At 32.0% G+C, this 12492-nt stretch overlaps 1 long non-coding RNA gene across 1 annotated transcript; it reads left to right on the forward strand.

Moving 5' to 3' along the window:
• The first annotated feature begins 1985 nt into the window (after positions 1–1985).
• On the forward strand, positions 1986–2991 carry LOC148869397 (uncharacterized). The gene is made up of 2 exons (XR_016106936.1): positions 1986–2425; positions 2582–2991. It is a non-coding gene; the product is annotated as an uncharacterized LOC148869397 (long non-coding RNA).
• Positions 2992–12492: the final 9501 nt, after the last annotated feature.

The following is a 12492-nucleotide window of genomic DNA, read 5'->3' on the forward strand; positions in this document are numbered from 1 at the left end:
GTACCAAAGTGAGGTTTGGCCCAAAGTACAGGTACTAATATGTAATTTACACAAAATTATATCTATAATATTTGTTAAAAACTGTGTACACACATATATATATACTTCATTCTACTAAAATTGAAATAACATATCATGATTTTTCACTTGTGTTTTTGAAATGTCAAACACTTGTATATACTAAATGTTGATAAAAACACATTTTACAAGATTTGAATTGCCCTTCATAGACTCACATACAATACATTTCCCAATTGTTAATATCATCAATAGCCATATACATTTTCAACTCTTCTTCTTTCACGACAGCCATTAGAAGAAGCAGTCTGTTACAAGTTGAAGGGATTATTAGAAGAGCTAATTAGGGACCGACTAAAAAGAATGGAATGGTAAAACGAGATTCCTGTAGTTGACCCATATAATTGGGTACAAGTCTTTAAAGAAAAATCCCAAAAGCTCATTATATTTTTTGTCACATAGGTTGCTGGAAGATTTTCCTAAAATGATTTGTCAAATGGCACCTTAGGGTCTTTAAGAACCCGTTCGCTTTTCTGTAAGTTATTTATCCTGGTAAATGCAGTTGCCTGGGTAAGTTTTTTCTGGTAAACACTTATCAGGGTAAGTGCATTTACCCATGTTCTTTTATTTGTCATATAAATAAGGGAATGACCATTTTAGCCATAAAAAATCCATTATTAAAAGGGCATTTTTGTCTCATTGAAGTGTTGGCAACTTTCCCCCTAGGTGGGAAAGTTATTTACCCACCTAGGAGATGGGTATTGGGAAAATAAACTTTCCTTAGTCCCCACATAAATCTGAAAAAAGAACAGAGGATTCTTGGTCAATGAGAACCAAAATCCCATTGACCAACTTTCCTCCCTCTCAAAATCTGAAAAACAAAGAACGCCCCCTAAGAGTTAAGCCTAGTGGGAAATTAACTTATTCAAGATGAACAAAATCAAATAATTGCAAGTTGCAACCATGTACATTTATTGTATTATTAATTTGGACTCTAAGGAGAAAAATATAAAACTAGAAACATAAAACAAAAAAAATACATAAAATAATTTAATTGTTGGTGGGGCTCCATTCGGCACCTTATATCCTACATGTGTTATCCAAGAGGCCAAAATGGTACCAAGGATTAAGGGTGTCAATGGACCGGTTTTGGATTGGAACCCACCCAGTCCGAAATCAATTTGGACGGGTTGGATGGACCAACAAGACATACTAGATTGGACCCAATCCGGTCCAAAATATTTATTAGATTGGATTGGACCTGATCCGTTTGTAATAAATTTATATTGGATTGGGTTGGACTAAACTAATATATGGTCTATTGATATAAGATAAGAATATAGGTGCCACCGGACCGAATTTGAGTTGAAACCAATATAAATCAAAATGAAAATTGAACAGATTGGACGAATGGTCCAAAATACTCATTGGATTGAATTAGATCTGGTCCATTTGTAATGAACTCACATTGGATTGAATCGGATTGGACCAAATCTAGTCCAATTGACACCCCTACCATGGATGTCAATGGGTCAGCTTAAGTGGTAAACCTGCACTAACTGAAAACCATTAAGGTTGAGTCAGTCTTAATCAGGTTGGAGTTGGTGTAACCCGCATGGGCCCAACTCATTGACATCTGAAATATTAGTCTACACATTCTCAATTGAGGGGCGCAGGTTCAATATTCCCTCTCCTTTCAGTCAGAACTCGACCACTGATAAGAGCTTAGGCTTCTACCAAAACAACATAAGAGCCTAGGCCTGGTCCCCGACCTTGCCTGGGTTTCAAGCCTAAAACATAATCCTGGGCTCGGGCCAGACCAGGTTTGCATATATTTTAAGTGGCATACAACGTTTTCAAACCGTTGTTGACCTGGATGATTGAACTGTTTGGACTGGAAATTGGTCATTTGAATGGTTTCGGGTTTACCTTGAACTGTCATTTAGCGAAAAAGTGTTGACAAAGTAAAAAATACCGTTGACCTGGCCAGTTAGACTGTCGACCCGTTCGACTGGGCCAACAATTAGCGGTTGGTATTTTATAAATTCTGTTTTTTTAAATAAAAATAAAATGCCAAATATATCATAACATCTAACCTTTGAAAGTAGCCAGTTAGCCTCTTAGGGTTTTGTTTTGCCAAACCCAAAACCAAAAGCCTTCAGGCAGCGGTACACCGGCACCACCCTTCCCAGAATCCGAGCAAACACCCGCCGATGACCAAAGTTGCAGCGGCAGCCGGTGAACACTATGAAACCAAAAGCTTTCACTCTTTCTCAACTGCATCTTGAAAAGAACGGCTCCAGCGATTATCTTCACTGCGGCTGCCGGCGAACACTGTGAACTCCAACCTCCGGTGACTATCTTCAGTTCTTCACTGCAGTTGCCGACGAACACTGTGATTTTTCAGGTAACTAAGTGAGCCGGCGACCACTATTCAGTTCGGAACCACCATTATTCAGTTCATAACTTTACATTTCAATTTTTATCTCTCTCATTTAGCCATTTCAATGATTTTTAATTAATTCTATTATTTTTTTTTTTGCAATTCTATGATTTTTCAAAGAACCGAACCACCATTTGCGCCAGTCACCACTGCATTGGAGCCGAGAGTAGATTGCAGAATCTTAGGTTGAGGCATCCCTGTTTTTTATTTTACATCTGATATGTTATGTCAGGTATGACTGGGGTGCTGCAACAACAGCTGGTTTTCTACGGAAATATAATCTTCAGGTTATTAACCCTCAACTTGCCACTTTATTACCATTGGTTCTGTTTATATAATTAAGTTCAATTGGATTAACTGTTTTTATTTACAGGTCTAAAAGAACTTTTTAAACTTGAGTCTTGATATTTTACTAGAAAAGGCTAGAATTATTTGAACTTTATATTTTTTTTACTGTCAGTCATTTTTAGATCTGTTCGGATAAGAGTTATGTTGCTGAATGAAGTATTTACTCTTTCTGTTGCCTAAAATTGTAGCCTTCGTGTAATGACTGCCTGATGTGTTGGGTTGTAGACTTTATTAGGAAACGCTGAACCATTAGCTTGTTTAAGCCTTTTGTTCCTCATTTTGTTTTATTTATTTTTTTCATTGTATTAAAAAAAGTAAAAAACAAGCAGCTCATACTTTTTTCATTGGAATTTTCTTTTTGTAAAGCTATAGAAACTAGAAAGTTATATCTGAAAATGAGTATAGGTTCAGATTTGCTTATCCTTGTACAGATCTTCTTTGTATAGGACTTTGTACTTTTTTAATATTTTTAATGAAATAAAAAAAAAGCATTGGATGCTAGGTGGTTGAAGGTATGTTCAGATGGTAAATTTTATCTAATGGCTTTGTAGTTTTATGTATTTTTTGGAAAATTTTCTATATTTTTGGATTTTTTTTCTATATTTTTTGGAAATTTTCTGTTTTTTTTATTTTCTGTATTTTATTATTTTTATATTTAAATATTTTTACTTTTTCGTATGTTGTTCTCTTTCCTATATCCAAAACAGAAAATGGTATCCAAAACGGTTTCATTTTCATTTTCTGGTCGATTTATAAAACCTTATGCATATAAATTCATTTTAGGCAAAAAGTCACCTAACCTATTATACAATTGAGAATAATGACACTGGGGAATTGATGATAACACAAGCGAGTAGAATGTCATAAACGGAGTTTCGGATATTACAATTTATTGTGATTGTATGTACAAATAAAAATTTGTGTAGTGGGATTAACTAAGATTTCCCTTTATTTTTATATAATATAAAACATTATATATTTATATTATATATTATAAGTGTTATACTATAATGTTTATATATAAAATATGTTTTTTAAGTTTTTATCTAAAATATATAATTAAAATAAAATAACATATATATATATATATATATATATATCATATATTAAATACATGTATTTAAGTTCATGCAACTGGCCAGTCTCCGCCTGAGCTTGAGGTATCAGGCCATAGACCAGGCCTGGAATTTCTGAGCCTGACTGAAATGATTGCCCTAGGCCCTAGCTTTTAGCACATGAAGCGAACATGGGTGTATGTAATGACTGAAACACCTCACCCTTGCCCGATGATGCGTCCCAAAGTAAAGTATATCATAAATGAGACCTGCGACCTGGTGACTTTTGTTTAGAAAAGTTAAACAAAACAGGGAATGGACCCGACTAGAGGAAAGAACTTGGTAGATGAACGATCTAGATGGGTTGTGCTGGGCTAGCATAGCACGGCCCACCCGTGACTTATGCAAAGTCCGGGCTCTGCCGTGTCGCCATACCTACGGTCCGTTATAGTCCTTGTGAGCTTGTGCCGTACCGTGGGCCTAAGCCGGATGGGCTATAGGTCGTACTGGGCTGGATCATATGTGGGCTTTGGGCGTGGGCTAAACTGGGCTAGAATAGTTTTTTTTTAACATTTTTATTTTTTTATTTCTTTGTTAAGTAAAACTAAAATATTTAACTTTCCTTTGGAACTATTTGAAAAAATAAGAAATCTAACAAATAAATGAGAAAAATACTTAACCAAATAAGAAGTCAAAGAGACAAAGACTCAAAGTAAATAATAAATTGGAAGAAAAATAAGAATTTTATTTCATTTAAGTTTGAATGATACAAAGCATACATGGTTGGATGAATTAAATATGAAATTTAGAAAATGGACTAAATTAATAAAATATAAAAAAATACAATATGGTTACAAATTGAAAATAAAAAAAAATACGTTATTAAAAAATATCAAATAAGTTAAATAAAATTAAAACAAAATTTACAATAATTTGAAAAAATATGCTATACAACTATTGAGTATACAAAAGATATTGATTTCATCATTTGCTTCACGTGAAACATCAAGTGTAGTGTCATGCCCTCCTTTGTCTTTTAATCTATCTTTTGTATTCAATCAATATTTAAAGTAGATGCACATTTCTAGAATTTCATCATTCATACAACTTTTCTTGTCATACAACAGCCTAATACTTGCATTAAAACAAGACTCAATAGAACTATAGACACGAGAGGGGTTAGTAGATCACTTGTCATGGTGGCGAGAATTGGATAATGTTTTGCTTGTTCATTCCACCAGGCTAAAAATATTAAAATTATTTAAATTCTTGTTTTCGTGCTACAGAACTTTTAATATATATATATATATATATATATATATATATATATATATATAATACAATTTCTAATTTTAGAAATATGAGTAGAAATAATGTTTAAAGCATTCTAAATACATAAATTTTATGAAATAATTTACCATTTAAACATGGGTTTAATTGAGATTTAAAATATTTATTGCTAAATCATTATTACTAGCATTATCAAAACTAATAGAAAATAATTTATTGTCAATTCCATAAGCATGTAAAGTATTTAAAATAATTGTAGCAATAGCTGGGACAGTATATAGCCATCCAAGCCTAGTAAAACTTAAAATTATTTTATTTAAAAGCCAATTTTCATCAATAAAATTACCGGTAACACAAATATAACTTATGTTAAATTTAAAAGTCCAAATATAAGAAGTAATTGCAAATTTATAATTAAGATTTGATAAAATATGAATTAAATTTTGTTTATATAAATAAAAAGATTTTAAAGCATCTATTCTAAGAGTATTCCTAGAAACTTTTTTAAATTATAGATTTATAGAATTACGTAATCATTATTCAAGTTTAGTATCATAAGCTAATTTGTGTATGTGTTGTTTCTCTCCCTTCTTCTTCTTCTTTCTCATGGGTGAAAAAATGTTTGCACAAATAGCTAGTACCACTCTTTTTACAATAGCTAAAGTCTTTCCTACATTTTTGGCAAACAACTATTTTTCCCTTCCCCTAAACATTTTTTTATTTTAAATACTTTCCAAATTGGGTTAATCAACTTAGTGGCATTCTTTTTCTTTCCCTTAATACCAACACTAGGGGTAGAAGTTCCGTCAATATCAATAGCATCCATATCGATGCTAACACTATCATGGTGCGACTGAATATAGTTGACATTGGACATGGTGGGGAATTGTTTACGGGAGGAGCCAACTATTTTTATAAATTTTAAAAAATAAAAGCTAATTTAATTGCACTTATCTGAATTGCCAGTTTGGAATCCCAACTTGATTTCAATGGTTGAAGCCTTTCAACTCCAAGAGTCCAAGCCTCCCAAATTGCTAACTTGAGATACTTGAGTTATTTAGCAAGCATTCTTCTTGTTGAAACTTCAATAAAATTGAGAAATGGAGAATTGGAGAATGTATGAGAGATTGAAAGATTGAAACTTGAGAGAGTATAAGAACTAGAGAAGAGATTAAGAGAATTGTTGAATTGGTGTAATGAGAATGGTGGAGGATAAGGTTATTTATAGGAATTGAAAATAATTCAATTACCCAAAATACCCTAAAACTAGTCATTTTTTAGTTGGTGAGAGGGGTATTTTGGTCTAGGAATCATCCGGGCAACTGGCTCCGCTTCACCCTTAACTTGATCCTTAGCCAAAAACCACAAACGGTCAAACCGTCAATCTGTTTAACATTTTTTGGCCTTTTTACTTTAATTTTTTTTTTTTTAAGTTAGAACAAGTCATCCGTTTGAACCGGATGGTCAAACCATCAACCTAGAAACCGGTGACCATAACGGTTCTGGTTCTGGGTTTTTTTTAAAACCTTGATCTATATTAATATTTTTAAAAATATAGTTGAATATGTCTGGATATATATTGAAATTTTTTAATAAGAATTGTAAATTTTTAACTATTTTACTTTTAAATTTTTAAATAAAATAAAAACAAAAAAAATGATTGACATCATAAAAAAGTCATGGGGTGGAAATGATCCTTACAGGATCCCCATGGGAACAGGGATAGGGATGACATTTTCCTTGCCAATAAGGACAGGGTTAGAGACAGTCGCAAGGATGGGGAAAGGGAGTGGCTCCCTCCCATTGCCATTGCTGGTAAGTAGTCCAATGCTTGCATACAATTGGGTTTGCATGATCTCTCTTTCTTTCTTCTTGTGCCAATGCGGCTTTGGCTCCATAGGACTATCGGTGCAATTAGGTAATAGTGATATACACACAGCCCCAATAATACCTTGTTCCAATCAAGGTTCAAAGTATAGTTATGTATCGGTCGATATGTATTGTTTCGGGACCCTTTTAATACGCTCCTATAGTGGGTGTATTGGGGGTCTGACCGGTTTAGAGGATGGAGGGGTCATAAACGAACTCCCTTGAACCAGTTTTAAAAAAATAATAAAATAAAAAATAAGTATCGAAATGCCCTATACACCCCTACTAGTGTATCAAATGTATCGATATTTTGAACCTTAATTCCAATACAGAGTCCCAACAACTTTTACAGTCGTTTATTGAGGACATCTCCTTTGTTTGGTCAATAGCACCTTTTAATGTAATATTCCGTTTAGGACCTTTGCGTAATCTGTTTATTTTAAGTTTGGGTGTGGGAGATAAAATTGAGCTAAAAATTATTTTGAGTATTTGGTAAAAATTTCTTTTTAATTCATTATGTCCTATGGAAGTACGACATCAAACCCCGTAGCCAAACTTTCCATGCTTAATTAAAATTATCAATGGGTCGGGTCTGACCCGATGGATCATAACTTATTAGATCGTTCTGGTTCCACAATCTATACCAATGGGTCAGTTCCAGTTCCAAATCTATTGTCCCCATTATTATAAATTTGGAACTGGTTCTTCTTCTACGGTACTCAGTCCTGAACCGACTCTTTATATATTGAATGTAAACTATATTAAATAAATAAGCACACATACAATAATATATTTCAGCAGGCTTATTACAATCGAGTCCATTGGATTAGACGCGATTGTCCCAAAAACTGATTTTGATTCTAAGTCTAAAATTACAGAACTTATAGGGTCATTCGATTCCGATTGTTTTTGTCAGATCTCTTCCAGTTCTATCCTATCCCCCATTAACAGCCCTATTCATGCATGGTATGGTCAATGGAATTCACCTGCACTCCTAAAGTCCTATTGTAAAATTGTATTACATAATAATAATAATAATAATAATAATAATTATTATTATTATTATTATAATTATTATTATTATTATTATTATTATATAGGTCCGCAGGCCAAGCCCATTTATTCTAAACCTGAGCCCATCAAGTTGCACTTTCTTCTCAACCCCGCCTTACTCGTAATGGTTCAAAATTGACCGACAAATGTCATCTCCCTGCTACGTAGGGATCTGCTATCAATAAAACGCAGCTAATAGGCCACTGTTGGGAACATTTTCCTTGTCATTATTTTTCCAATATGTGCTCCATTCATGAGACAGCATTTTTGAGAGTTGAGCCTAAAAAATGTTTTAATTCTTAATGGGGGCAGCAGGCAGAGTGCTCAAAGTCTCGAACATATATAAAAGCATAAATAAAACTATGTGGTTTGACCATGACTTGAGTACTTGAAGAGCCTTCAGTTCAAAGCTATATATCTTGAGTACTTGAGTACTTGGTTTAACATAAAAATTAGAGAAGCAGAAAACAATTAGGGTTAGACGTGGCAACTGGGTTGGGTGGGTCGAATTTGGGTCGGGTCATTTTCATATTTGGGTAGTAATATATGAGACCCTAATTTTGTTTTTTCGGATTGGATTGGATCAGGTTTGTTGAGTCAACTTTATTACAAAAACCTGATAATCAGGTGAATGAATCATGGTTCAACCACCTGATTAATGGTTTTTGTAAAATAGTATATTGGAGGTTGACCTGAACAAGTATCATGACTACCAGCCAAGTCATTGGTCGGATTGGCAAGGACAATGACAGGTTGGAAACACAAAAAATAATATGATTTCATTGATAAACACATCCGAAAGGATTTTTACCAATTACCCCCCCCAAATTCAATTTTATGATATGGATTGGTTACAAGTTTTTCTTAGAATATTGAAGTATCATTTCTTAGAGTCACCATCGGTTGGTAGCCGACCCCATAAGGCTTAGGCTTAGATGATGATGATTTTATATCAAACCAACACGCCATATTGTTTATGATAGAGTATGGAATGGTAGGCCCCATATGGTTGAACAACATTATTATTTACATATAAGAAAACTATGAACATTGTTAATGATAATCCAGAACGCCTTAAAAGCAAACATGAAATGTGACCCAAGATCTATCATCATTTGTGCCTAGTACCATCCATATGGTGTCAGCCACATGAATCATGGTAGGGCCGGTTCAACTATATCTATATTATATATAAAAGTGTGAATGTAAGTAAAAATTTTTATGGACTAAAATTATTCTTAATTTCTTTGTCTGACAAAGGGTATAACAGTCATTTTAATATAGCTTTAATGTCAGTTTTAATAGCTAATAAAATGTCCATATTTGTATATTTAATCTATCTCTAATTGTAAGGGTTCAAGATGTAGTTTCAATTATTACTTTCCACCTCATTTAATCTCCTCTAATTAAGTCTTATACTTAAAGTATTAAATCTCATTTTCTCTTATTAAATCCTATATTTTAAAGTTATTTTTTCAATAATAAATACTACTAATTAGATCTATGTCAATATTTTTAACAGTATGAATCCGTATATTTTAAATTAGACTCAAAACCAAAACCATTCTTTATCCAAGTAGTGGTTAAACAATTCAACCATCCGAATCAAATTGATTAATCTACAAAGTCATAGTTAGGTAAAAAAATTTTTAAATATAAATAAATATAGAAAATTTCAAAAAATGTAGAAAAATTAGATACATTTATGTATTTAGATTAAAAAACAAGTCTAACAAACAAAAATTATTTTTATTGATAATGAAAATGAAATTCATAATTAAGAATTGGCCAAAAATGAAATATAAAAATTAATAATAAATAATTTAACTTTCAGGCTAAATGTATGAAACTTTAACATCATAAATAAATAATAAAAATTAATAAAATATAATAATAAAAAAATACTTACATTTTGCAAAAATCATTCGTACACATGTATACTATCATATATTTATCATATTAAACAAAAAGTAAGTGTAAAATATCAAAATTAGTTTCACACACAAAAATACAAAAAGCTATAGTAATTGAACACATCTATAATTCTATATTTACACTACTATTAAAAATATGAATAAGATTGTGAAATTTTCTTTTGATTAAAATATTCATTTTTGAATTTAATCCATCTTTAATTGTGAGGTTTATATATATATATATATATATATATATATATATATATATATATATATATATATGTGTGTGTGTGTGTGTGTGTGTGTGTGTATTATTTATTTATTTATTTATAACTATATAATTTATATTGCATTTTTGTAAATTTGTTATGTTATTTATTTTTTATAAAAATGTATATATATGATGAAAATAGTTGAGAATATACTTATATTTTTTGTTTTTCTTTATTTAAAATGTTCTATTTTCATTTTCTTTTAATATTTTATTATTATTTTTATATTAAATTGAAACAGATCATATCCAAATACCAGACTTCCTCATCAGATTTGTATTCAAATCCATATTTATGAGATGCAATTGGTTATGTTGTTAATAGTATTGGATTATGTCCGGATCTACCTGATTTGAATTCGATCCCGTCCCTACCAAGTAGGTAGCCATGTCAATGATACCAAAAACTTCACAATTCAATTCGATTATCACATATTTGGATGGGGTGTTTATGTAATCAAATTTGGATTTTGCAATCTATATCCAATTAATAATAAAAAATATAAAATATAAAAACAAAAATACATAAAGGTTTATAAAAGTTTTTGGATATGTTATTACTATCATTATCATCATCTAAAATTGCCATGTGCATGCGTACTGGTAACCCTAAAATATGGTGGTGAAATCCCATTCACCTAGGTCAATGACTAGATTGTTTTGGGCCAATTATTAAAGCTCTCCTTGTAATTTGCAATGAATTTACTTAATTGACATTCTATTAGATGGCAGTAGAAAATGGCAGTTTTAACCTTAATGTCCATTTGAATAAACTTAATTAACAGAAAATAAAAATAAAAATAAAAATATCATTTTTACCTCTAATAAGACATGGGCCCAATGGCAAAATAAGCATTCCTTAATGAAAGATCAATTAAGTAAATAGGTTGCAAATTATAAGCGGTATTTTAGTAAAATCAAAACTATAAGGTAGGTCCAAGTAAATATGTGAAACTATAGGGGTGTTCTAGTAGATGACCCTTTTCTTTTTTCTCCCCGTGACCACACAATCCCCCTTGTATTGGTATGTGTCACTTTGTGAGAACACCTCTCAGCTCTCACCTCCCATAAAGTGAGAGGCTGAGGTATTTCTATATCTTATGGAATGAATACTGCTCCCACACATTAGTATATTGGGTTTGACTATGATATAAAAACGATATGATATCTAAAATACAACTGATCAATAAACTAGAATCATAAAGTTAAAAACAAATAAGATATTATTTATCAAAATTTATGGATGGATTTTAATTGATTAAACCTTTTTCCATACCATATCTTTCTGGCATCGTAGAAAACAATAAAATGTAGCAATTTATCTCATCACTCCTTTGGAGAAGAGAATGACTCCTATAAATATTTGTCATCTCAACTGCCACGTGTCCTCTATAAAGAACTCAGGAACTCACAATCCAATGGACCAACACCAAAACAAGAACGATCAAATGCCACCTTTTGGCCAAATTTGTCCTTTTAGCCAACCAAGAATGGTCTGTTCCATACGTGATAGTTGATGGCTCCATTCGTGCTTCATTAATACTAGCGTTCAGTTTGGAAGGAATATAAATATAAATTTGTAGAGTGTAAAACCTTATATTTTGTATATATTTATACATTATATATTTATATTTATCCTCCTTTCAAACTGACGTGCAAAGTAGGCATTGAGCATTTTCATTTACTTTAGTTGTTGTGACGGGTCCAGAGCGCAATATTGGGCTGGCTTAGCCCGGCCGAACCTAACGTAAAAATGTTGGATTTGATTGGCTCAGGCTGAGGTAATTTGGGTTGAGTTACGGTTGAAAAATATGAATCTAATTTAGCTGTGGGTCGGATTAATGTTGAGACCTTGTCATATTCGACCCAATCTAAACCCGATTTAACTTTATATTATGTTATATATATATATAACATTTATTTATATATATGGGTATAGATGTGAAATTGCACTCTTATTTATAGAAAAATAAAATAGAACCGGAACAAATTAAAATTCACTTGTATTAGAATAAATGAAATTGCACTCCAAACAAACAAACAGAGCCAGATGTTTATGGTTGCTATATTGTCTTTGGGTTCATGATCATTACGGAAATTTAGGTGATTGACGTTTATTAAGGTGTACTGAAAGTCTAACACCGACAAAGGCGCGACAACTCATCATGCTCCGCATTGGTTAGGTCGCACAAACAGAGACCCACCACCACTTCTATATAACTCCCCCTC

This window comes from Nelumbo lutea, chromosome 2 (genome assembly GCF_056320005.1).
Source record: "Nelumbo lutea isolate HS-2025 chromosome 2, American lotus-T2T, whole genome shotgun sequence".
In the NCBI taxonomy this organism is placed as follows: Eukaryota; Viridiplantae; Streptophyta; class Magnoliopsida; order Proteales; family Nelumbonaceae; genus Nelumbo; species Nelumbo lutea.